Source organism: Erpetoichthys calabaricus, chromosome 1 (genome assembly GCF_900747795.2).
Source record: "Erpetoichthys calabaricus chromosome 1, fErpCal1.3, whole genome shotgun sequence".
Classification (NCBI taxonomy): domain Eukaryota; kingdom Metazoa; phylum Chordata; class Cladistia; order Polypteriformes; family Polypteridae; genus Erpetoichthys; species Erpetoichthys calabaricus.
In genome coordinates, this window is record NC_041394.2 from 214961521 (window position 1) to 214985233 (window position 23713).

At 38.3% G+C, this 23713-nt stretch overlaps 1 protein-coding gene across 1 annotated transcript in view; it reads left to right on the top strand.

Annotated features, from left to right (window-relative positions):
• fbxl13 (F-box and leucine-rich repeat protein 13) overlaps positions 1-23713 on the top strand; it is a 238244-nt gene that overhangs the window by 131073 nt on the left and 83458 nt on the right. The gene's annotated exons all lie outside the window — the stretch shown is intronic.

The window sequence follows — 23713 nt, forward strand, 5'->3', positions numbered from 1 at the left end:
CTCTCGATGGTGGCACCCCGCTTCGAGCTGCAGCAAGTGATGATCTTCACCCCATCCCACACTTCCTTCATGCTGTTATTCTGCAACTTCTGCTCCAGCTGTTTCCTGTACTGCTCCTTCGCCACCCTGAGCTGGACTCAGAGTTCCTTCTGCACGCGCTTGAGCTCATGCTGATCACCGCCTTTAAAAGCCCTTTTCTTCTGGTTCAAAAGGCCCTTGATGTCACTTGTAATCCATGGCTTATTGTTAGCATAGCAGCGTACTGTTCTTACTGGAACTACAATTTCCATACAGAAGTTGATGTAGTCAGTAGTGCAGTCAACAACCTCCTCAATGTTCTGACTATATGATCCCTGCAGGATATCCCAGTCCGTACTTCCAAAGCAGTCTCTCAGAGCCTTCTCTGCCTCAGGGGACCACTTCTCGAATGAGCGTGTGGTTGTAGGTAGCTCCCTCACTCTTGGTTTGTAGTAAGGCTGAAGCAGAACCAGGTTATGATCTGCTTTCCCAAGCGCAGGCAGCGGGGTGGCGCTGTATGCGTCTTTAACGTTTGCATACATTAAGTCAATAGTCTTATTTCCCTATTGAACTATTGGCAACCCAGATATAGTCAAAAGTCTGGCACTCTAACTATGATAGTTCCTGAAAAATTGTGTAAGCATAGCTTCTGGTATAATGAATGCTTAGTTAACATGTGTAACAAGGCTTAATACAATGGACTGTCAATTTACTAGCTACAAACTGATGTGAAGTAGTTGTTGCATATTATTGTTGTCAACGTCTAACTGGATAGGCACTTCTTTAAATCTGTTATACATAAATTGATTACCAAAATTACAGACTCATAGTAGTGAGTATTAAAAACAACTATAGCACAGTAAATACCAATCTTGGAACATGTACTTACAGTTGATTTGAAATATTATCTCTATTGATAGGCTTAACATCAAATATTCAGTACTCACTCATTTTCTAAATTGTATTAATTTTTAGTATTAGGTCATACAAGGCAACAGCCTATCCCAACAGCACCGGTGAAAGACAGAACCTAATCCTCCAAAGAAGCTATAGGACATTATTTAACCTTTTCAGTTGACAGACTCCAGGTGATAGGCCCTGATCCTGAACGTCATGTCAAGCTGAACAGGAGTGTAGTGTATTCTGGGAAAGTTGAAAGGGCAGGATTCAGAGTTTTTTGCTTAGTTGGAAATGTGACTTTTGTTTCCCATGGGAAAACAATCTTAAGCTTAGTGATAAGGATTCAGTAACATTTTCTGTGTTCAGAAAAACTGAAATGTGTTATTGCATGCTTTGCTAACAAGTTGAAAACAAGTAAAGCAGGTGTTTTGCATGTCTGAGAAGTGAGGAGGAGGGTGGCTGCCATTTTTCTTGACATTTTTCTAAAACAGCTCATTCTCTCAGCTGCTGTCTTGAAAATGAACCCTTTTGGTTCAGTTGTTGGTTTTCGGAAACTTCTGTAAAGAGCTCAGCTGGGTTGCTGCTACAGCCTTTTTTTTACAGAGCTGTTCTTTGACTCTGCTGCTATAGACACATTGCAAAGAATTCTCTCTCTTTTCATTTTTCAATAAAGGATATATAATTTGTAAGTAAGGAACTGGACCACCCTTGCTTTTGCTAACTGGACTGAATGAAGACTGCATGAACCTATTTAGGTTGAATGATTCTTTGTATTTCTTATATTTACAGCTATTGATTATGTGTGGTGCTAAGGTGTCACCTGTGAAATCTTTAAATCAGTGTCTCTGTGTGAATGCTACTAATGAGCCAAGAAGATTAACATTCCTTGTCTAACTGCAGTCTCTTCAGGGAAGGGGATGCCTTTAAAAGGTCCTCTATGGGAGGTAAACTGGGTTGACTTAAAGGAATAAAAGTAAAGACAGCCCAAGTCAGGAAGCAATCTACTATTATAGGTCCTTAGGGTTGAATACACAGGGTATAATACTGACAAAGAGACAGGTAGGAGGTTACAGGTCACATTTGTGTAACTAGTTTTGATGTTTCTTCCTGTCCTCCTGTCTTCTGCGTGGTATTTTTTTAAAGTCCTATTTTTAGGTTGTATTTTAGGAGTCCATGTTAACCTAAATTTTTTCTCTTGCCACTTTGTAAAGTGCAGCTTACCTTATACAATTACTACTAGCCAACCCGCGGCGTAGCATACGCCGCATAATTACTGTATTTATTGATGGGTGAACACTTCCCGAAAGACACAGTTGTCCATATGGGGTGGGTTTGAGGATACGACTATGAATGAATGAAAAGATGGAACTCTGGAGAGAGCAACATACAATTGTCCGTGACTGAAAACAGGTTTTGGCAGATACAGGCATATCTTTTTGAAAGTTTGGTCCTGTGCCTTATTAATTGTCATTGCAAAGGCTAATCTAACAGGAAAATGTCTGCGTGTAAAAGTAAAAGGCAAATTTGAATCTGATGGGGTCAGGGAAATCCGGGGAATAAGGACAGTTTGTGAGGTAGCAGCTGCAATAGTTTTACACTCCAGTACATTGCGGTGAATGCTGGTAACAGTCAGGCGGGCGGGCAGGTGGGCAAGCCAACAAAAACACTATGCTCTTAGTATGGTATGAATCAGGTTTTTGTAGACAAAGGTTTTCCCTGTTCCTGCAGGACCATCTAAGAAGCAGCATGTTTGTCGCGGATGGGAATCGCTGTATGCAGCGTGTAAAACAGTTTGCAAGGGTCGACGTGGTCGTGCGTATCCCATGACGTGGGAGAAGGGTTAGAGTTGGCGGGTGTGGGGCTCTGTGAGTTGGTGGGCGTGGCTCTGTCATGCACATCCCATGGTCTCTGCCTTGCGTGCCATGGTCGGCTGCTTAGTGAATTGTTGGTGAAGCGTGGCTCTGTTGTGCATATCCCTTGGTCTCTGACTTGCGTGCCATGGTCGGCTGCTTAGTGAATTATATATATAGATAGAAGCAACTTCTTGGAATTAAACCTCCATTTTGTCATGTGGCAGCTCACTACTGGTCCACTCATTTACTATTTTCATCCATCCAGCCACACCTTTATTATCTGTTATGATTTATCATGGAGATGGGAGAAATCCTCAAACCAACAATGCAGTGTGGTGAGATCAGTTGTATATTTTCACAGCAACACAACAGAAACACTCAGTTGATTAGTATAATATTTTTGTGTACATTTGTGCTTAGATCGTCTGGTCAGTTGTCTCTTGTTGTCCCTCGTACCAAATGTAAAACTAAGGGGGACAGGGCTTTTGCAGCTGCTGCTCCTCGCACGTGGAACTCTCTACCTTATCACATAAAGGAGTCGTCTACAATTGAACTGTTCAAAACAAGATTAAAGACTCATTTCTATTCACTTGCTTTCCGTGACTTTCAGTAATACTGATGGTTTCCTCATTGTGATTATGTACTCTTACTTCTATTTATTATTTATTTTATTTATGTTCATTTATTTTATTTGCATTTATGTTATTTATGTTAATTGTATGTTTTTTTCTTCTTTTATTGTAAAGCACTTTGGCCACAGCATTCCTATGTTGTTTTAAATGTGCTATATAAATAAATTGACATTGACATTGACATTTGGCCTGTCAACCATTTAACATTCACCTTTATGGTAGGCTTCTTTTCTGTACTCTCCACAACCCTCTGAGCTACTATAGGTACTAGCCTCTGACCACCTTACTTCTAGATGATAAAAGTGTTACTCCAGCATACCTTTCACTGCAATTCATAATGGAAAATGTTAATGTCATAACTGACTTGCTCACTGTAAAGATTTTTGACTGTAACAATCTACAAGCAAGATCAGATCCTGTTTGACTGCCACATTCATTGCTTCTGCATGTGAGATTTCTCTAAGAGTTAAAAGAGACTTTAGCTTTTAACAGTCAGCTTTTAAATTTGTAAAGGGGAGTTATTTCAGCTATCTAAAGACTTATTTTCTAAGTAAATAGCAGTGCTGTCCTGTTGTGATGAAATGCGTGTATGCAGGACATGGCCTCGACTCTGTGTTGTGCTATGTAGACCAAACTGTAGTCACTTTGCTGGTTCAGCAGCATTTATTCCTCTACCTCTCCTCAATTAAACAAGATGAAAAAATGTATTAAAATGGATTTCCAGCCTCCTAGTATATGGCTCCCAATTTCATCCCTAATGGGAGCAGCCGAAAGAAGAAGAAGAAGATCATACATCATTAATAAAATGACAATGTTTCAATACAATATATTAATATTACATTCTTTCTCAGCTCCCAGCTTTTGTGCATCACCAACACTACTGTATATGCTGTTCCAGCACACTTTTTCCTCTTTTGTGTTCAGTTGAATGAGACTCAGAGAGTCTAATTTAAAAAGCATATTCTATATGACATCATGCTGATAACTGTCATACTGATTGTGTTACATGGCTATATAGTGCTTAACCATGTAGTGAAAAATAAGAGACAAACAGCAGGAATGTTCCTTCTAAGAACAGTATTGTAAGCCCTACTTACTATTGTATCTATTCATACATAATAATCTGAGGTTTTATGTACTAAAGCAAATAACTGAAGATATTTTTATAAAAAGTGTCATGTTTATTTAAACTATTTAGTCTTTCATTTATTAAACTTAATGTGGCTTATGCAGACAACTTGCATTACTTTTTAAACAGGTATTACATACCTAGATCATTAAAAAACCATTCAAAGTTGATTTAAAATGACTTCAAATCACAACTTTGTATTTGCATTAGACTACAAAAGCACAGTAACATTCTAGATTTGCATAAATGATTAGTGGCCTGAATCATATTTAATTTTTTAACAGATATCCTTGTCCATGCATACAGTAATTTCATTAACGATTGACTCCTTTAGAGCTTAGCTTAACAGCATCAGGTGCAAGGCAGACAGCAATACCAAACACAAAAATGTAGTAATCAAAAAGATCAAATAATGTAAGGAATTAAAAAAAGAAAGCACTATGCAAACAATCAAAAATATTTAGTCACCTTTAAAAAAGCTAACAGCATTGAGCCAAGATAAGGAAATGTTTAATTTTTCCAAGAACTGAGTCTGAAGTGGGCTGAGTTGATCTCCATATTATATAATATGGTGCATCCCTAGTTCACAATTTATTATGCTTTGCACCTCAGTGAGTTTTATGTTTTCACATTTTACAGAAAGCACCTTTACCTGTTATGTCATCATTGAACTAGTTGGAGTTCAGAATATTGGAATTGATATACATTTTTTCAGCTTGATGCCATCTCTGGGGCACTTCTCTTATATACTTTTTTGAACTTGGATCAGACATTCGAGTGTTCATCTTGAAATCTACTTAATTTGTTAGAATAAGTGATCAGTGAGCTTTAGTTTGCTATGTTTCATAAACCAGCTACTTCAAAGCAAATAATTACCAAACTTTGACCATTTGCTTTCCAGTTCCAGAGCTGTTTCCTATGTGTTTTCAAAATCAGTTGTTGCAGATCTGACTGTTCTGTTCAAGTATATGCTCAGTCTGATAAAACAAACAAAATCTTTTTTCACAAATGTTCTCTTACCTATTCTAATCTATTATCTACAAAATCTTCTTTAAGACTTTTAGAAAGTTGATGTAGCCAACCATCCATCTGACTGACATACTGTATTTTGGAGACTTCTTAATGATTTTTCACAGTATAGCTGAACTTTAAAAGTGCAGTGTTGTTAGATTGGTTAGATTGGTGAGACTTAGCATTACAGCACAGCTGACAGTACCTCATCAAGCAAAGTACATAAGGAAGGAGTCATTTTTTTGTTTTCATCTTCTTAAATCTGGTACTGTATCTGCTTAACTTAGTCTGAAATATCATCACCTATGAATCAATTTAACACATTATATCTGCCATACAATGAAAACTAATTTTGTTTTCCGCATTAAAATCATATGTCTTGTGATTTTTACTCTCTGAATGGTTAATTGAAAGAAAATTAAAATTCAAGTAATTGAAGTATTGTAATTTTTTTTGACCAAGAAAATTGTTATTAGCTAGATCTAACCTAGGGCCAGCATTGCACCCTGTATTTGTGCTTAATACTTTACTGCATTTGCCAGTTAAACACTACCACTGTTGTTCTCCAATTATGGATTATTTCTATTAGATGATTACATAGTTGTTAGATTTCAGGGTTGGTAGAGCTTATGCTTTATTTAATTTTCTCGACTTAATCATTTATGTTTTATATTTTTGTTCTTCTCTCTACACTGTTGGCTCATGCCTACTGCCTACCATATTTGTTTAACATTATCAGGATCTCACTTATTGTGAGGCTTGTATGCACACACTCAGTAAGCTTGTGAATGCATGTACTATGCAATCCTTGGTAGCTGAATTGTGACACTGTCATATGATATAACAGTGACTGATCTATAAAGGAGGTGATCTGCAGCATGTACATTGGCAACATTTTTTGACCTTTTTGTGGAGCTACTACATACCTTTTAGTTGATGCACCCCACTGTGATTTTTCTTGTTTGTTTGGTTTTTTGCTTTTTGTTTACCATTTATGTCGCATTATGTTTTCAACTCAATTCAACTCAATTTTATTGTCATTCATTCACATACATAGTATATGATTGAATGAAATTTCGTTCCTTACAGACCCTGGTACATAGACAAAACAACATATTGTACATTTAACATAACATTACAGAAACCAAAGCAACAATTCAATATACCAAGACAAAAGATGCAAAAAGAGTATAAAGCTTGAGCAATGCTCGAAATCCATATTAAAGCCACGCTCAGTCAGATGGTGTTGGATATTCTGGTGCTAACGCACACTGACTGAGACCTCTCTATCAAAAAGTCCAGAATCTAATTACACAGAGTGTCAAGGCCCAGCAGAGTGAATTTTCTTCTCCAGCTACTGGGGAATGATCATGGTGAACTCTAAGCTGAAATCAACAAACAGCATTCTGACATATGTATCCCCGGTATTCAGGTAAGACAGTACAGCATGCAAGGTGTAGAAGATAGCATCATCAGTGAAGTGATTCGGATGGTAAGCAAACTGGAGTCGGTCCAGAGAGGTGGGGATGATGGAGTTGATGTGTCTTTTTACCAACCTCTCGAAGCACTCCATCGTGATGGGAGTCAGTGCTACAGAACGGTAGACATTAAGACACGTTACCATTGAATTCTTTGGCACTGGAATGATAGTGGTGTTTTTGAAGCACACTGGGCACCACAGCCTGGCTCAAAGAGATGTTAAAGATGTCTGTAAGGACATCAACCAGTTAGTCAGCACAGTCTCTAAGCACACACATAGGAATTTTGTCTGGCCCTGCAGCTTTCCATGGATTGACTCTGGAAAGCATCTGCCTTACATCAGCAGAGTCCAGACGGTGTGCCAGTTCCTCAGGGAAGGGCATGTACTTATATCCCTGTGTGTTGTTTTGAGCCTCAAAATGTGCGTAGAAGTTATTGAGCCTGTCAGGGAGGCAAGTTTTAGTGATGTAAGCACTTGGTGAGATTTTATAATCCGTTAAGGCCTGAATGCCCTGATACATGCAACTAGGATTTTTTGAGTCACAGAAGTTATTGTTTACCTTCTGTGCATACTGACTTTTAGCTTTCCTGATGGACTTGGACAATTCAGCCCGTGCTGATCTGAGAGCCCCTTCATCTCCTGATCTGAAGGCAGTATGTCTAGCTCTCAACAGAGCTTGGACTTCAGATGTGGCTACTGGTTGGTGTGTATAATGATGTTTTTTTTCCTTCTTTCATTGTTTTGTCCAGAATTTTGTGTTGTTTGTCAGCCTTTTGGATCAAGTTAATGGCATAGCCAACACATGATTTATGTAGCTGGAAGGCTGATTGATAACTTTGCAGGTCATTTCATAAAAGAAGACTAGCAGTCAGGACATGTTAACTTTGCCACATTCTGTCACTACATACAAATAAGGTGAAGTAACACAACTTTAATTTTTCATGCCAGTTAAAACATGACAATAGGTAAACTTCCAGTGAAATGTGTTGTGGCCAAAGGCTTCAGAATGTAGTATTAGTAGTAATCATATTGTCATGCATATCGAGGACAGAGGAATTCTTACTTGCATGTCAATAAACATGCAAACACTTTCCAGTGAAATAATAACCAACACTATATTAAAATACAGAACTTCATTTCATTTGATAGAGAACCCAAATGAGCTTACTTGACATACAGTACTCCTTACCCCTGTTTCTATGTACCTTGTTCAGTGATGCTCTCAATGCCTGAAATCATATGGAAAAGCCGTAAAGTGGGCCTGACACTTGCAATGCCCATATAACCAGGGACTGAATGTCAAAATGAATGGCTTTCCTTTCTTTAAAAACAGGCATTGCCCTGCTTTTAACATTATTATAAGGGTGGTCTCCAACACACTACTAGCCCATTGCCTCTCCAGCAGAGCTCTTCATATTGCATCATAAATTTACAAGAACACAATAATTCAAAAGATAAGGGTGGACATCTGCCATGTACGACTTGTGCTTAGTCTAATAGTTTTACAAAATCATTATGGAAATTCTATTTACAGTTTGCATTTTAGATAAAGAGAGCACACATGATAAAACATCAAAAACTCAAAACTAATCAAAACAGTCAAACATAATGATAGCAAACTGTGTTTCTAATTCATCCAAAGGTATGTCATTGCTTCATGACAAAATATCCATTTAAGACATCTGTTTCACAATTTTAACTTGAATTGCAATATAACAACAGCTGAGATTTTTATATGTTTACATAATTATTCTGACGAAGAGCAGTACTGAAAACACATGGTGAATTTCCAGCAAAAATAATCAATTGCAGTAGACTGTCTTAATGAGCTTCAGATTAAACTGCCATACTGTACAAAACATTCCAGCATCTTATCTATCGTCTTCTTTAGTCTTATTAAGCCATTGATGTCTGCACTACTTCATCTACAGAGCATACTTTTTTCTAAATCTCTCTTTCTGGGCCACTGATTTCTCTGTTTCAATCTACTCATTTCCTGACATAAACAGAGATGTGGTGAAGAAACTGCTGTGATGTGGGTAACCTAAGAGACATAATACATAAAGCCCTGATTTTTAGTTTCTTCTTCAAAGCTGGCTTTTGTGACCCTGTAATAGAAAGGGAGGCTTAAAAAATGTGTGGACATCTACCTCAAAGACACAAAGCCATGTGTCAAACTTGATATGTTTTTGCTCACAATAGGAAAAGCAGAAACTAATAATGTTAATTATAAAAATACAAATAGAGGAAGCATACAAGAACAATAACTTTCTGCAATATGCTATCATGAGTGAAAATGTGCATCCACTTAAGACATTTGTTCGGATGAAGCCCTACAGGCACTGCGACCCTCCAGGACCAGGGCTGCACACAAGCTCACTCAACATTTGGTAGAAGGGAAGCACAACTTTTGCAGTGGTTTTCTTAACTTTCACAACACCACATTCAATGTGCTGTTTAACTTTCTTTAAAAAAATCATAACTTTCCAGTTAGGAAACACACATAATCAAAATCTGAGAAGTCACTGACGGGCAAAATTATGGCTGGCAAGTTGCCTGAACCATTGCCATTTCCCTAGTTTTCATTTATACAGTGGAATTTCAAAGAAAAACATTAAAGGAAAGACCCATGCGACTGATTCTTTACTGGCTTGAAATAATTTTTACTAATTAAGAAAAAGATCATTCTAGAGTATTCCATGTGTTTAAACTGATTTACTTGGTTTATTATTAGAAAGTAATTTTAAAAATGTCTGGGATTGTTTAGAATGTCTTCATAGATGAAATATGAAAGTGGATCTATGATTTACTTTCTGACATTCTGTTGATCACCTCTTATCAAAGGAAAAGAGAGAAATTCATTTAGTATACCTATGTTATAGAAGAATAAGATTACTCAGAAATAAGAACAGAAATTATCTGTTTGCAGAGTTTATGGGGATTTACATATAAAGTGAGCCATATGCTGCAGTTATGTACAAACATCTCCTCAATAACTCCTAAACCAACAACATAGGATAACCTGTGTTTTTTCCATTCCCACAGTTACAACTAATAGATAATATAATATTTACATAATTCAGAGGTATGGAGATGGACCCAGAAAATCATACACCTCTGCTCTCAGTTTGTATGATGTGAATTTTTTGTTATAATCATTGTGTTGTAGATTGTGTGATAATTGAAAGGTCAGCAGTAGAATCTAGGTAAAACCCACTATCTCCATGCCATTCCCTAAGAATACGTCCCTATACTCAAGCAAGAAATTCCAATTCAATTATTTAATTTTTAGTTCCTCCCAAAACCTTACTGACATCCCACTAATTTATTCAAGAGCTGTCCATCAGTCTAATTGACTCCAAACTTGACTGTATCACATATTTTTTGGAAATGTCTTAAACTCGTTAAATATAAAGCCTCCATTGCAACTAATCATTGATCCAGATAACATTTTGCCCTTTCTTAATTAAACTGCTTCTTTCTTTTTCAGAATTCAGTACTCATTTTTAAAATGTGTTTTTGTATTTGAAAGTTTTCCTTAAAAGGTTAATTTCAGAATGCTGTGACCGCTAAGGGGGTGTTGCAGCACCCCAAACCTCAGACACAAACTTACAGACACAAGTCCCGATATAAATTAAAGATTTATTAATAATACCTTATGGAAAGGCTTCAAAAGTGACTTAAGGCAAAACACAATTCTTCTTCTCTCTCTTTTTCTTCACCTCCTCATCTCCCAGGTGAGCTTTGTCCATCCTCTACTCCTTGACTCTGACTTGCTTGGATGAGGTTGAGTGGTTCCTTTTATCTTGGACCCGGGAATACTTCAGGTGACAGGGTATGGCCTGATGGAAATACATCTGGGTCAATCGGAAGTCCCAAAAAGTAGGGAGTGTAACTCCCTGCAACAGCCTCTGGTGGCACCCTCTGTCCCCAACAGGGCTGCTCCATTGCACTACAGTTTCTCACTTTCCCTGCTAGTATCTGAATGGGCCCCAAGCCCCAGTGATGCTGCCATCTAGTGGGTCGGGACAGTATATAGCTTTGAAATGGAGCCTCCCTCGCTCTCTATTACATTGGTGTCCCAGCTGGCTAAGAGAATGGGACCAATTCCAGCCAGGATGCCAGCCCATGTGTGCTGTCCTTTACAGTGACACCCCCTCCCCCCCTCCCCCCCCAGCTGAGGCTCGTAACTAAAAATGATCAGTCATCGTTAAAGAAGTATCCACTCATTAATTTATCCATCAATTTTCTCTTAGATTGATGACAAGCAACAGTCAACATCATGGAAAGGTAGACCATCAGATTCTACACTAACATACACAATGACCATTACTCCTGTTGTTTCAAGGCAATTTAAAGTTTTCATTTAACCTAACATACAGTATTCTTGTCTTTGTAATATGAAAAAAAAAACATAGTGCCCAGAGAAAAGCCTGTATGAACAAATGGAAAATGTACAAATTCTACACAGAGAGCAGTCAGGCTCAGAATCAAATTAATTTTACTTAGAGCCTTGAGGAACTTGCCATGGTGCTAACCTATCATAAGGTGCCCTTCACTTATCAAGGCGACAGAAGGTACCAAATAGATCAGGATCAAACACTTTATGGAAAGGTTGTTCCACTTACAGTACTACTTCTAAGTCACAATGGCAACAAACTAACTTCAACAGTGACAGATAGAAAAAGCAATCACAGCACAAAGAAGAATTTTATACTTTGCTTATAATAAAGAAATCATTCCATCCATCCATCCATTATCCAACCCGCTATATCCTAACTACAGGGTCATGGGGGTCTGCTGGAGCCAATCCCAGCCAACACAGGGCACAAGGCAGGAAACAAACCCGGGGCAGGGCGTCAGTCCACCGCAGGGCACACACACACACCAAGCACGCACTAGGGACAATTTAGAATCGCCAATGCACCTAACCTGCATGTCTTTGGACTGTGGGAGGAAACCGTAGAACCCGGAGGAAACCCACGCAGACACAGGGAGAACATGCAAACTTCACACAGGTTGTACCCAGGAAGCGAACCTGGGTCTCCTAACTGCGAGGCAGCGGCGCTACCCACTGCGCCACCGTGCCGCCTAGAAATCATTCCACACAGTCTATATCAAGTTCTGTTCCCCAAATGAATATCGGCAGGGTGAGTGTTGCTGTAGTGGTTAGAATGCCCACTTTTGCTTTCTCTTTTTGTTTACTGTGGTGCTGTTGGTATGCAGGCCATTATCTTGTACTCCACGTCTCCAGGCTTCAGCACTGGTTAGGATGTTAATTGCCAAGGTGTGGTAGCACCTTTTTTGTAACTTTAAAATAATATTGTTCTAATATAATAAACTAATCAGTGTTCATCTTGGAGCTCACAATCCAACCATAATAGTGAAAATAAGAAGAAAGAAAAGTGAAAGCAAGTAATATAACATAAAAAGTAATATTTTTATGTATTTGGAATTATGGAATTGAAAATGAACAAAATACCTATTGCTTACACTTTGTAATATTTATTATTATTTTTATTATTATTTTTCCTTTTTGTTTTTTTGTTTATTTTTGCTGTTTCATCAGAGACATCACTGCCAGTACCATTTTGTGTTTATATCACTATGACCCTGTAGCTATGTTTGTCCAAATTTTGCAAATTCTGTGGCCTCACCTTACTTCATATAATGATTCAGGCAATAGTGTGATATGTGTTAAAAAAGCCAATATTCTTGGAATCCATGCTCAATTATAACAGACAAAGCCACAGTTCAAAGTCAAGTCCATCCAACCAGATATCCAATATTGGCCCTGATCTTTCAAAGGTAAAATGGATGGAGCTTGTCCTGTCACATTGATTGCAATGAGGCCAACTTAAAGCCCTCAGTCAATCACACTGGGGTGTGAAAAGAGGAAACCTAGAGAACCAGGGGAAAATCCAGTGAAGAGATAGGGAAAACATGTAAGCTCCACACAGAAAGTGAATGAGCAGGCAATCAAATCCAACAACTTTAAACACTAATCACTGTGACATCTTTATATACTTAATATGAAATACATTTATTCTTCAAACTGTTTAAAAAAAAAACTTAAAAATTCTTATTTAAGACAGAAACTTTCTTGCTCCCTCAATATTTTACAAAATTGTTTTGTCTAAATAAATTCCATGTACTCAAGAACAGATAAGACTGCAGTTCAAAATAAATCTAGTAATCCTGCTAAGGTCATGTTGGCTGTGTACAGCAGAAGATTTCAATGAATAAAAATGTTATACAGTTCATAAATAAATGCTGGATGGGAAAGAAATCCAAGGTCAATATACTATTTTGCGAACACTGTGCCACACATTGCCGGGATGGTGTATCTATTTGCACTTTAAGTCCTCAAAGCCAACGTTTGACTTCATGTTGTGTCAGACAGATTTGCTTTTAATGCGCGGTATCTCACCACATACTGCCAGACACTGTCAGACATTTTGTAAAGTACTTGAATCCCCTAAAACATAAGATGTTGAATATTTTATATTCTTTTACATTATATTCTTATTTATTGAAAATAGTTACTTTAAGGACAGCCACAGTAAGTTCAAAGGTAAAGATGTAGCTCTGTTTGGTTCTGGCAAATACATTAACACATAGACAAAACTTAAACAGAAATGCATACTACTGTGAAACAACATGAGAAGGAACTAATGTGGGAAAATCAGGCACTTTTCCCAGTTCTAGTCTCCAAGGTCACACACGGCCTGTCATAGCTATTTAGCTGGAATAATCTGGTAGATGTGTTGTGCTGGAGGAAGCTGCTAGCTTGTGAGTTTAGAGAGTTTTAATACAAAAGTCAAAAATGACCATTTTACCATCCGTCACTTTATTCATTTAATGTGTATATATATATATATACAGTATATTCATTCTTTAATGTTAAGGACCATAAAAATCATTCTGTACAAGCCTGAATTAAAGAAAAAAATTTGGACAAAATTAAGTTATAACATAAATACTATTCTGTAAGGTAAATTGTAAATAAAATCATAAGTACAGTATAACAATGCATTAAATGTACAGGTACTACTGATTCACAATGTGATATCTAGAGATAATCTCTGCATGTATAAAGTAAAATCTCTTGTTTTGTTTGTTTGTTCCTTATACACAGCTTTGTTTTAGAAGGCATAGGCTTGAAAACCCGGCACAGATATACTCCCCACCATAAGTCAAGTGTGGCGGACAGCTGGGACCCATGCCTGGCCAGGATGCCCCTTTGGCACTGGATCCAGGGGACCAGCCATGGGATGCACATTACGTCCCCCGGAACACTTGGTGGCAGCCCCCCTGGGTTGCATCGGGGCCACAATTATGTTACACTGGAGCTTATCCCTGTTGGGCTCCGTGGCTACCGCCAGGGGGAGCTGCAAGGCTTCCTGAGCCCGTGTGAGCTGTAATGCAGCCACACCCGGAAGTGCAGCCTAATTAGGCCAATTACCACCTGGAGCACTTCTTGGTGGGCTATAAGGGAAGCCTGCAGCCACTAATCAAGGCGCCAGAGTCGGGAGGAGGAGGAGGACGAAACTGCCTGGGAGGAGTGCAGGATATTTCTTTTGGATTGTGTTGGTGTTTTGGGACTGTGCTGTGGCTGGGGGACATGGGGAAGACGTGCCCTCCAGCTGAAGAAAAATAAATTTGTGTTTTATTTTACCTGTGCCTCCGTATCCGTGTCGGGTCAGACGCCAAGAGAGCGCTTTTGTTACACAGGTTTTTGACATTTACCCCTCAGATGTGCCCCCTGAAGGTTGGCAGGGGCAAGCTTGGGGCTGGAATGAGTGACACAGAAATGCCACAATGTGATCACACAGCAAAGAAAAAGAGCCACGTGTGCTGTGATAGTTAGCATGGTCTGCCTATCTGCCAAGAAAACTGGGTTCAATATTTGTCCTTTTCATTTCACTTTTCCTTTGTTTAAACATTTCCCTCGCACTATTTTACTAATGGCTATATTGTCCCCCATACTTCTTTATTACAATTTGGGATTTTTTTAAAAGAGAATACTGTATACAGAAAAATCTCCAATATTAAGAATAGTTGTGTTCTAAATGCCCCAGGTTTACAGCTGATAAGGTTTGGTAATATATAATTTGCAACCCAAATTGTGATTGTATAATGGTGGCAGGCTTGCCCTTTTTATAAGTTACCCTGCAGCTGATCCTGAAGCTGCTCTGCTCCTTTGAATATAGGATGCTGTTTCCTACTGCTGCCTGTTGCTGACTCAGTGCTGAAGTCGTTCTTTTTCCTATCCTACCTGGCTGATGCAGGAGTCAGCACACTTATAATACAGGGGTGGGCAAAAGTAGATTTACAGTTGTCAGTACGTGAACCACAGAGTTTATTCTTGTATTATTATTTATTAATTATTGTATTATTTATTCATGTTATTTGCCTTCTTATGCTTCTTATTATTATTAAAGTGTGTGTGCTTGAGTGTAGCAAGTAGACTACAAGAATGTGTAAATAATAAGGGTCATTAATCTGAGCACTTACGAGATTGTATTTAAATGCATTGTGCCATTGTGACATTCTTTTGAGTTAATTAAGTTAATAAATCTATTGAGTTAAAAGTACTTTTTTAATTATCATAACCTGCATGTCTTTTTCCATGTGAACAACTGTAAACCTACTTTTGTCCATCCCTGTAATTATATATTGTACATATAATTTTGTATATTTATGTGCTGAATGAGGCACATTACCTGCATTGTGAGGGAGCGTCAGTTACGGCACTACGGCCATGTGGCATGATTCCCCGAGGGTGATCTGCTTCGTAGGATCCTCATTGTTGAGGACCTGAGTGGCTGGACCAGGTCAAGGGGACGCCCACGTAACACCTGGCTGCGGCTGATAGAAGGTCATTTCAGGAGGGTGTGACTGGACCGCGTGTCTGCCGTGGGGGTTGCCAACCGGGATCCCAAACTGTTTCATCGTGTGGTGGGTGCGGCAACGCACTGTACCAGTGCATGTTCCCTAACCTGACCTGATATTTTTATATTATACTATTTGTTGTGTTATGCATGAACTGCCCAAACCTTTTATGCATTGATGTCCAAATACAGGGAGAAATTGTGGTCCCCCATCAGTAAAAGGACATATAACTTTGTAACAATGCCCTCATATTCAGTTGAGCAGAACCAGGAATTAAAGCATTGTTTGGACAAAAATACCCAAATCTGCATTATTTCTCATGGATCTGAGGTTCTAAGGTTCAAGTATTGGTTCCAGCACCCCAGAACAGGCCAGTGTTGTTTTTGAAACATTATATGAATACTAAATAATCAACCATACTCAGAAGACTGGCCTTTTCTATTAAAATATTGTTTTTTATATGTATGTTTTAAATAAACATCCTTGTGAGAATAATGAGAATGTGAAAATGCACATTTCTAAAATGAGACTTCCTTTCTGTCCCTGGCATATTGTTGAACTTCAGCATGCTGAGCTCAGTTTACACTGCTGATGACTCCCCTTCTTGTTTCAATGTGCCAACTGTTAAAAATAAGAACTGCTAATCCTGTGGTTATAAACACTTTCCACAAATCTGGCTACTTCTAAATTGTCCTGCCATATAATAGCAGTCTTTCCATCTTTTTGCCCTTATCACTATTTTTTTTTCTTTTTACACAGATTAATATTGTTTTAAGTGGGCTGACTACATTTTTTTGTAATGACTTTATTTTCACATGTAATGATGATTTACAATTGATAACTGAGCTGTACTCTGTTTTAAAAGAATGGAAAAAAAGCAAATCTACAGCCATATTTGGCTATCAATGTTGGAAATAATTAATTGACACTTGTGAGGGATTGCCAGCCGTATATCCCGGCCAACACCCCCAAGCCGCCAGATGGAGCCTTCCCTGCAACATGGAAGGGCCCCGAATTCCAGCAGGGCATCATAGATATTGAAGTTTTCCTTCACAGCCCTGCTGGATACCTTGGGGGCCAACAGAGGATGCTGCAGGGAGGCCCAGAGACTCTAACGTGCCCTACAACCCGGAAGTACATTTTAGTCTCAGCGACAGGAGGAATGACGTGCTTCCGGGATGAAGAAAGGACTTTTTATCTGACCCAGAAGTGATATGAGGTCACATGGACTAAAGGATTGAGAACACTTCCGGGTCAAGGACTATAAAAGGATTGTGGGAAATCCCAGACGTCAAGCTGAGCTGGGTGGAAGGGTGGCAACGTGTCTGGGAGAGTGGAGGATTGATTATTGTAGTGATTATTGATTTATTTGAGTATTGTGGAGTGGAGGGTGCTTTGTGCACATTTATTATTATAATAAATAACATTTTGGACTTTTATCTGGTGTCTGACATATTGTCCGAGGGTTCAAGGGAGCGAGAGTGCCTCTATCTGTCACACACTAATTAACTAAACTGGCACTTTAAAATTACATTAGATGATGTGTAAATACAAAAGTAATCCTACACTAGCTCTCTCTCCCTCCATATGCATTTTCTGCATGTTTTGATTAGTTTGTATATTGAGATTTCTGCAAGAATAGCCAGAAAGATTGCTGCTGTCTCTTCCAGAGCTCGTTCATGCTTGGCAAGCCATAGTTGGTAGAATGAACACCCAAAAATGAAGACAAACTTGAATGCCACCCCATTTAGGGTAATTAGGCACTCAACATGGAATGATTGATAAAGTGACTTAAAAACTAGCTGGTGAGCACAGATGTCACATAAAAGTATTGGGACAGAAGGCCTGGAGGGGACTCTAAATGCAAAGCATTTCTAATAGTGTAGGATGGAAGGTGGGCCATTAAATTTCCTGGTAGTGTTTTAAGTGCCATAGGAACATTGTCAGTTATTGAAGACTACCATCAAGAATGGACACTAAGTCTGAATATATTGAAATGGTACCCGCAGTTAACTACTGATGAAACATGAGAATGGATGATGGAAAGTAGGACATAACAGAGTTTAGGTCAGGAGTTCTCCATGCCAATAAATGGCAGCAGGGAGACCTGTTAGCTAATATTTGGCTTCCTACTCGCCTATATAATAGAGAAGTAACTGAGGAAAAAAGGAACACTTTAAAAGAAGGCAGGATTCCTGAAAAAATGGAACACTTATACCTGCAAGGTGTAGTTCTAGCAGAACAGATTTACAGTAGGAGTTGCCTGAGCCATTTTTTTTTACTTTGTGGTTAGCCCAAAAGCACTATCTATAGGCAGTAACAAAGAGACATTTTTCAGCCTTATGAGTTATTTGTTTTTTTTAGTAGAAATTGTTTATACAATGTATTAGTTCAGCAGCCAACACAGTGCTGCATGTAAGAAAGTTAATTACAGGAAGGTTTACTTTCTTATAAAATTACAAAGTGTTTCTAGATCAGAATCATTAGACAGAAGGCACAAGCATTGCAGAGTTGTGTGTGTTTCATGATGTGAGATGCATGTATTGTGTCCTGCTGACACATGGAAATCAAAGCCAGGCTTTGTGTTAAGCAACACAACATAAGAGTTTCATAATTTTACTAAAAATGTCAAAATGTAAAAGTATTAACACTGTTTTTTAGAGAACATGTATTATATTAAGAAAATGTCCGATACAAAGGTACTGTATATGAAATATAAAACTGAATTAAAAGATTCTGAATAGTAGTCTAAACTACACAAAAATCAGCAGTTCCTTGAATGCTTGCCCCTCCTTCCCTAATATTTAAAATATAATAAAATATTTAAAATTGTCATATTTTTAACACATTTCTCAGTTGAATTATTTGTTACATTCTGCCCTTGAGAATGGGTTTTCAGTTAAGATTTGTGCTTCATGTGTGTAGTGCTCTCAGATCCCCAGCATCTCAGTTTTCCAAACACAAGTCATTTATAGCATTAGCAGGCAGAGATCCCAATCATCCTTAGTATAAAAATACAGAATATGAAGGCCTTGTCATTTTATACCTTTTTGTATTAGCAAGAAAAATATACATAAATATATACAACATAAAAAAGAGTAATGTTTACAAACATGCAACCATACCACTAAAACCATAATTGCATGATATACAAAGAAAATTTCCCATAACCTTACCAACCCCCAATCCTCAAAGCCTAGGATTACAATAACTAAAAAAAGCATTACTGGCTATCCCACGCTGGTCTTGCAGGTAAGGGTAAGGAGACAATATTATAACTTTCAAGAGAAAAAGGAGACACAAGTATAAGCTTTCCAGTTGAAGTCAGATAGATAATAAGAAATATACATATCATTGACAATAAACAATTATTTTACAATCAGTTTTTAGTGCTGCTTGGTGTGTTATTAAGATGCAGATTGATCTGATATCTTGGATGTAAAGGGAAGCTTGGCCTCAACTGCACCAAGAAAGTAAGATTTTAGTTCATAATGTTGGTTCATTAGTTATTCCTCTTCTCTACAGTTGGAGCACAGGGTCTTCACTGTAAATTTATATCTCTCTCTATCTTGGGCTCTCTGCTTTGCCTCTTCCTAGGACAGGGAGATGGTCTTGAGTTCTGAATGTAAGTTTCTTCTCCATATTAGGGCTGGTATTCCTCTTTTCCTTTTTCCTAGGGATTCTATTCTAAGGCATAGCATGGCATTTTTGTCTGCTCCTTGTGTAAGATGTGCTTGATCCACTTTCCTCATCTGGATGGTATTGTTGATGGACTGCTGTTGGGTTCTCTGCCAGAGCTCCTGGCTGGAAATCTGCTCTGGCTACTTAATCTGTTGTAGGGAGGTGTTAGTGAAGACTTGTAGCTTCTGGTCAAGGTGTTTGGTATATCTACCGGTCTCTGTCCCATACAGTAGCGCAGGATTTGGCTCTTCTGCTGGATTTTTTTGAAGTTTGGGGTTGCTATTTCCAAAGTTCACTTGTAACGGCCAACCCCTTACCCAGACCGGCCTCTACACTACCAAGACTATGACTTGGAATACTTGAGGTTTCTTGCTCTAATATCAAGCTGTACTCCTTACAAGATGTTTTATTTTTCTGACACGACGAAATAACCAGAGACAGTAAACGGATATGTCAAATTAAACACAGATATATTGTAAAATGGAAGACAGAAAAACATTCAATAATAAATAAATATGTATGTGTGCACATTACCACTTATCCCCAAAACACCAGTGACTAATTAATATATATATTAACACAAATATTTACAGTAAACCCTACCTTGCCCCCAAACAATTAACAAAAGCACACAACACAAATACAAACATAGATCTGAAAAACACAGCAGTTGAAAATGTGGTGAAACAATGTGTGCCAAAATAAAGTCTGGCAGTATAGAAACTGGTTGTGGTGTTATGGTGCTTCCTCCCGACAACAAAACGACCTCACCGTAAATGTCCTGGCAATGGTTGGAATGACTTCAACCTCGAGGTTTCTCGGCTCTGGCTGTCGTGATGAATGATCGGTAGATGAAAAAGCAGGCAGTGAAATAAAGCAATGAATAGCAGTAATGAGTTTGTAGATGGTTGGATAAATTGTCTTCTTTTCTTTTCCTCTCTCTCTCTCCACCTCTCTCTTGTCGCCTCTCGCTCCTCTTTTTTAAATGTAAAATGTCCCGGATGTAACTGGTGTGTAAACAGGTGATTTTTGTCCTGGGTCTGCGGTCTCTCTCCATCATCCGTCCCCTCTGCACTTACGGGGACAACATTCACTGACATACACATAACGGACAGTAAACGGGACGATGAAAACAACACGCCCTCAGCACACACATAGAATATACTATTATGTAGCCCCGCTACACGCTTTTTGCCTAATGTTCATAATTTGTAAAGAATAAAAATTTCCAATAAGTATAAAAATTTGTGCGAGTGCATAGGACAGGAATTGACTGATAGTAAAGAAAAAGGAGAAAACGAAAGGATAGTTGTAAAACATATGGATGTATGTTCCAGACTTTCCTAGAGGGTTAAGATGACATAGAGGATCTGATAAGAGCCCCACCACATGGTGCTTTCAAGGATTCAGGTGTGACCATTGGCCATATATAACTTTTAATATATATCATCTTTATTCCCCAAAATAAATGTATGCATCCAGAAAAGAGATCACAAGTCCAGATGTTGAACATGATAAGGGACTGTATTCTGAGACAGGGTTTTGAGAGAGAGAGAGAGAGAGAGAGAGGAATGGAAGATAAAGCAAATCTTTAGGGCAAAGAAGACTAGAGAAGTACCCCATAACTTTTTAAAGTGACAAAGAGCTATATATAAATATAAGTAGAAAGACTAAAGTAGTAGATTACTGAGATACTGAAGAATAAGTCCAAACTATGTAAAGTTATTGTGGTGTTGGTATAGGGTTCCAAGTGGCAGACTAGGTGGAGAATTTCAATGTTTCCCTAGAATGCTAGAGGGCAGGTGGCCCAACAAGTTTTGAAGATGCTGACGCTGACCCTCTGTTTAGAAGAGCTGGCAACGATGATGGTTAATTGGCATTAGAGAAAACAATCAAGTGAGGAGTGAAAGCAATCATAGATGTCTATGCGATGGAAGAAGTCACAAAATCAGCTGGAATGTTCAAGCAAATTATAGAAAAAAACCTGATCTAAATCTGTTAAGTAGTTCTCTTGTGAAAAGTGGACAGACAGACATTCAGACAGACAGACCTTAGATTTTATATATATATATATATATATATATATATATATATATATATATATATATATATATATATATATATATACTAGGGGCTTTACTCCATGCTCACTTTGCTCGCCCACCAAAGTCCCCCCCCCCCCCCCCAGGACACACTACGCGCCAGCCACTTCGTGTCTCTGCCTCTCGCGTTGTGAAGAGGGTGCTTGAACGCATGCTAATGAGATGCAGTTCAAACCTCCTCTTAAACGGTGATACAATGGAAAACAAGTATATATTTTTTCACCTCCTCTATGCTCAATCAGCTGGCTTGCTGCTGCTGCTGCTTGTGCCGTGCTGCGTGATCTGCATGTCGCGCTGCACTTTGAACATTTACAAGCCTGTACAGCAGCTGTCCTCCTTGTCTCACGGGAAGTTAAAGTGTCTCCGAGAAAATCATGTCTCAACCCAAGATTTTTTATATAATGGAGAGATATATGTGTGAAACCCACATGGGGTCCCACTAAATCAACAGAAACGTGTTTGTTTGAAAATGAACCTTTTGCTGCAGATAAAACTGAGTTCTACTACCAAAAGCCAAGTCTATAACTCGGTCAGCACTTTCTGATTTTTGTTAAAACTTTCTCACACACTAGCTTTGAGACAGAACATTTTTTTACTGATAAAACTCCTTATTGCTTTCCATGGTACAATATTGTCAGAAACCGTGCCTGTGCCAAAAAGCAGAAATTGTTTTCATTTACTGAAGAACTATTTTTTTTTCTAGTAGCAACAGTGGAGAGAAGCCAGTATTAAGAATGTTGGGGATCATCAAGCAAGATAAGAATACATAATTTTCACATGACAGTATTATTGCTATAGAAAAATTACAAGTATTTAAAAATAAGAATTTAGAGATATAAAACTGTCACATAAATTTAGATTTTCAACAAATGTGCAAAATGCTAGGGTGGATAGGAAAGATATCAATCTAACAACAGATTTAGAACTACATTGGTGTCTATGCGCAAGCAGGATGGAATGACCTGTGAAATCACGCATGCGTTCAATTAAGGAAAAACAAATTCTGATGTGATGCTGGATACTGAAAGAGAATGCAGAGTAATCTTCTTTCCTCCAGTTTTGTCTAAAAGAATAGCAGTCAGAACCATATGTATGCCTTCTCCTCCTGTCAGTAAGGCATGAATCCTAATTTGTAGCTTTTGCTTTATTAACAGAAAAATACAGGATGATTTGCTGGTAATTACGCTGCTAACTGAAGAGAAAAATACAGTTACGCTTTGAATAGGTTTAAGTTGGATTTCTTGCAAAATGGTGCTTTCAGCATTCCATTGTTACATCAAATTAAGGCCACTCAAAGAGCTAATTGTTGTATTCAGACCATGGACACTCAACAAAATAATGGAAAGATGCCCATTATTGAAAGTGATACTAGATGATCCAGTGGTGTTAGACATAACACCACATAACCCTTATCTCAACAGGGCTTGCAATGCCACACATTACTTCTCTACCTCAACCCCACATCCTTACTTGATATCCTACTTTGCTACTGTCCTCCTCAGCCCCTGGCTGACAGTCTGTTATTAAGTGAGTAAATATCAACAAGGAGCTTCTGGCAAACTAAAATTATGCCCCTAATACTTTAGGAATGCAGTCATGTACATTTAAAGGAATACCAAAACCCAAATCGTGTAATAGAAACATAATGGTTAGGCTACAAATTAAGAGTGTATAATCCTGGTCAGAGAAAGAACATGGAAAAGAAGGGAGTAAATGATTACTGAACAGCCTTACCTGGTACAAAATAAGTTTGACCATCAAGCAAATAAAAATCAGTTTGTGACTCATAACTGGAAATCAGTGCTAGCTGAGGAGTGTTCTTTATCTGTTTCAGACCTAGAGTGTGGTGTGTGAAATACTCAGTGAGATGAGTCAACTGTGATTTTCATCCATACCGGGAAAAATAAGGAATGTTTTGATGCTTTACAATTCTGCTTTCAAGCTACAGGGTTACACTCAAAAGTTATAAGGGATGGAGAAAGATTTAGGTGCTCTAATCTGAGTTCTATGAC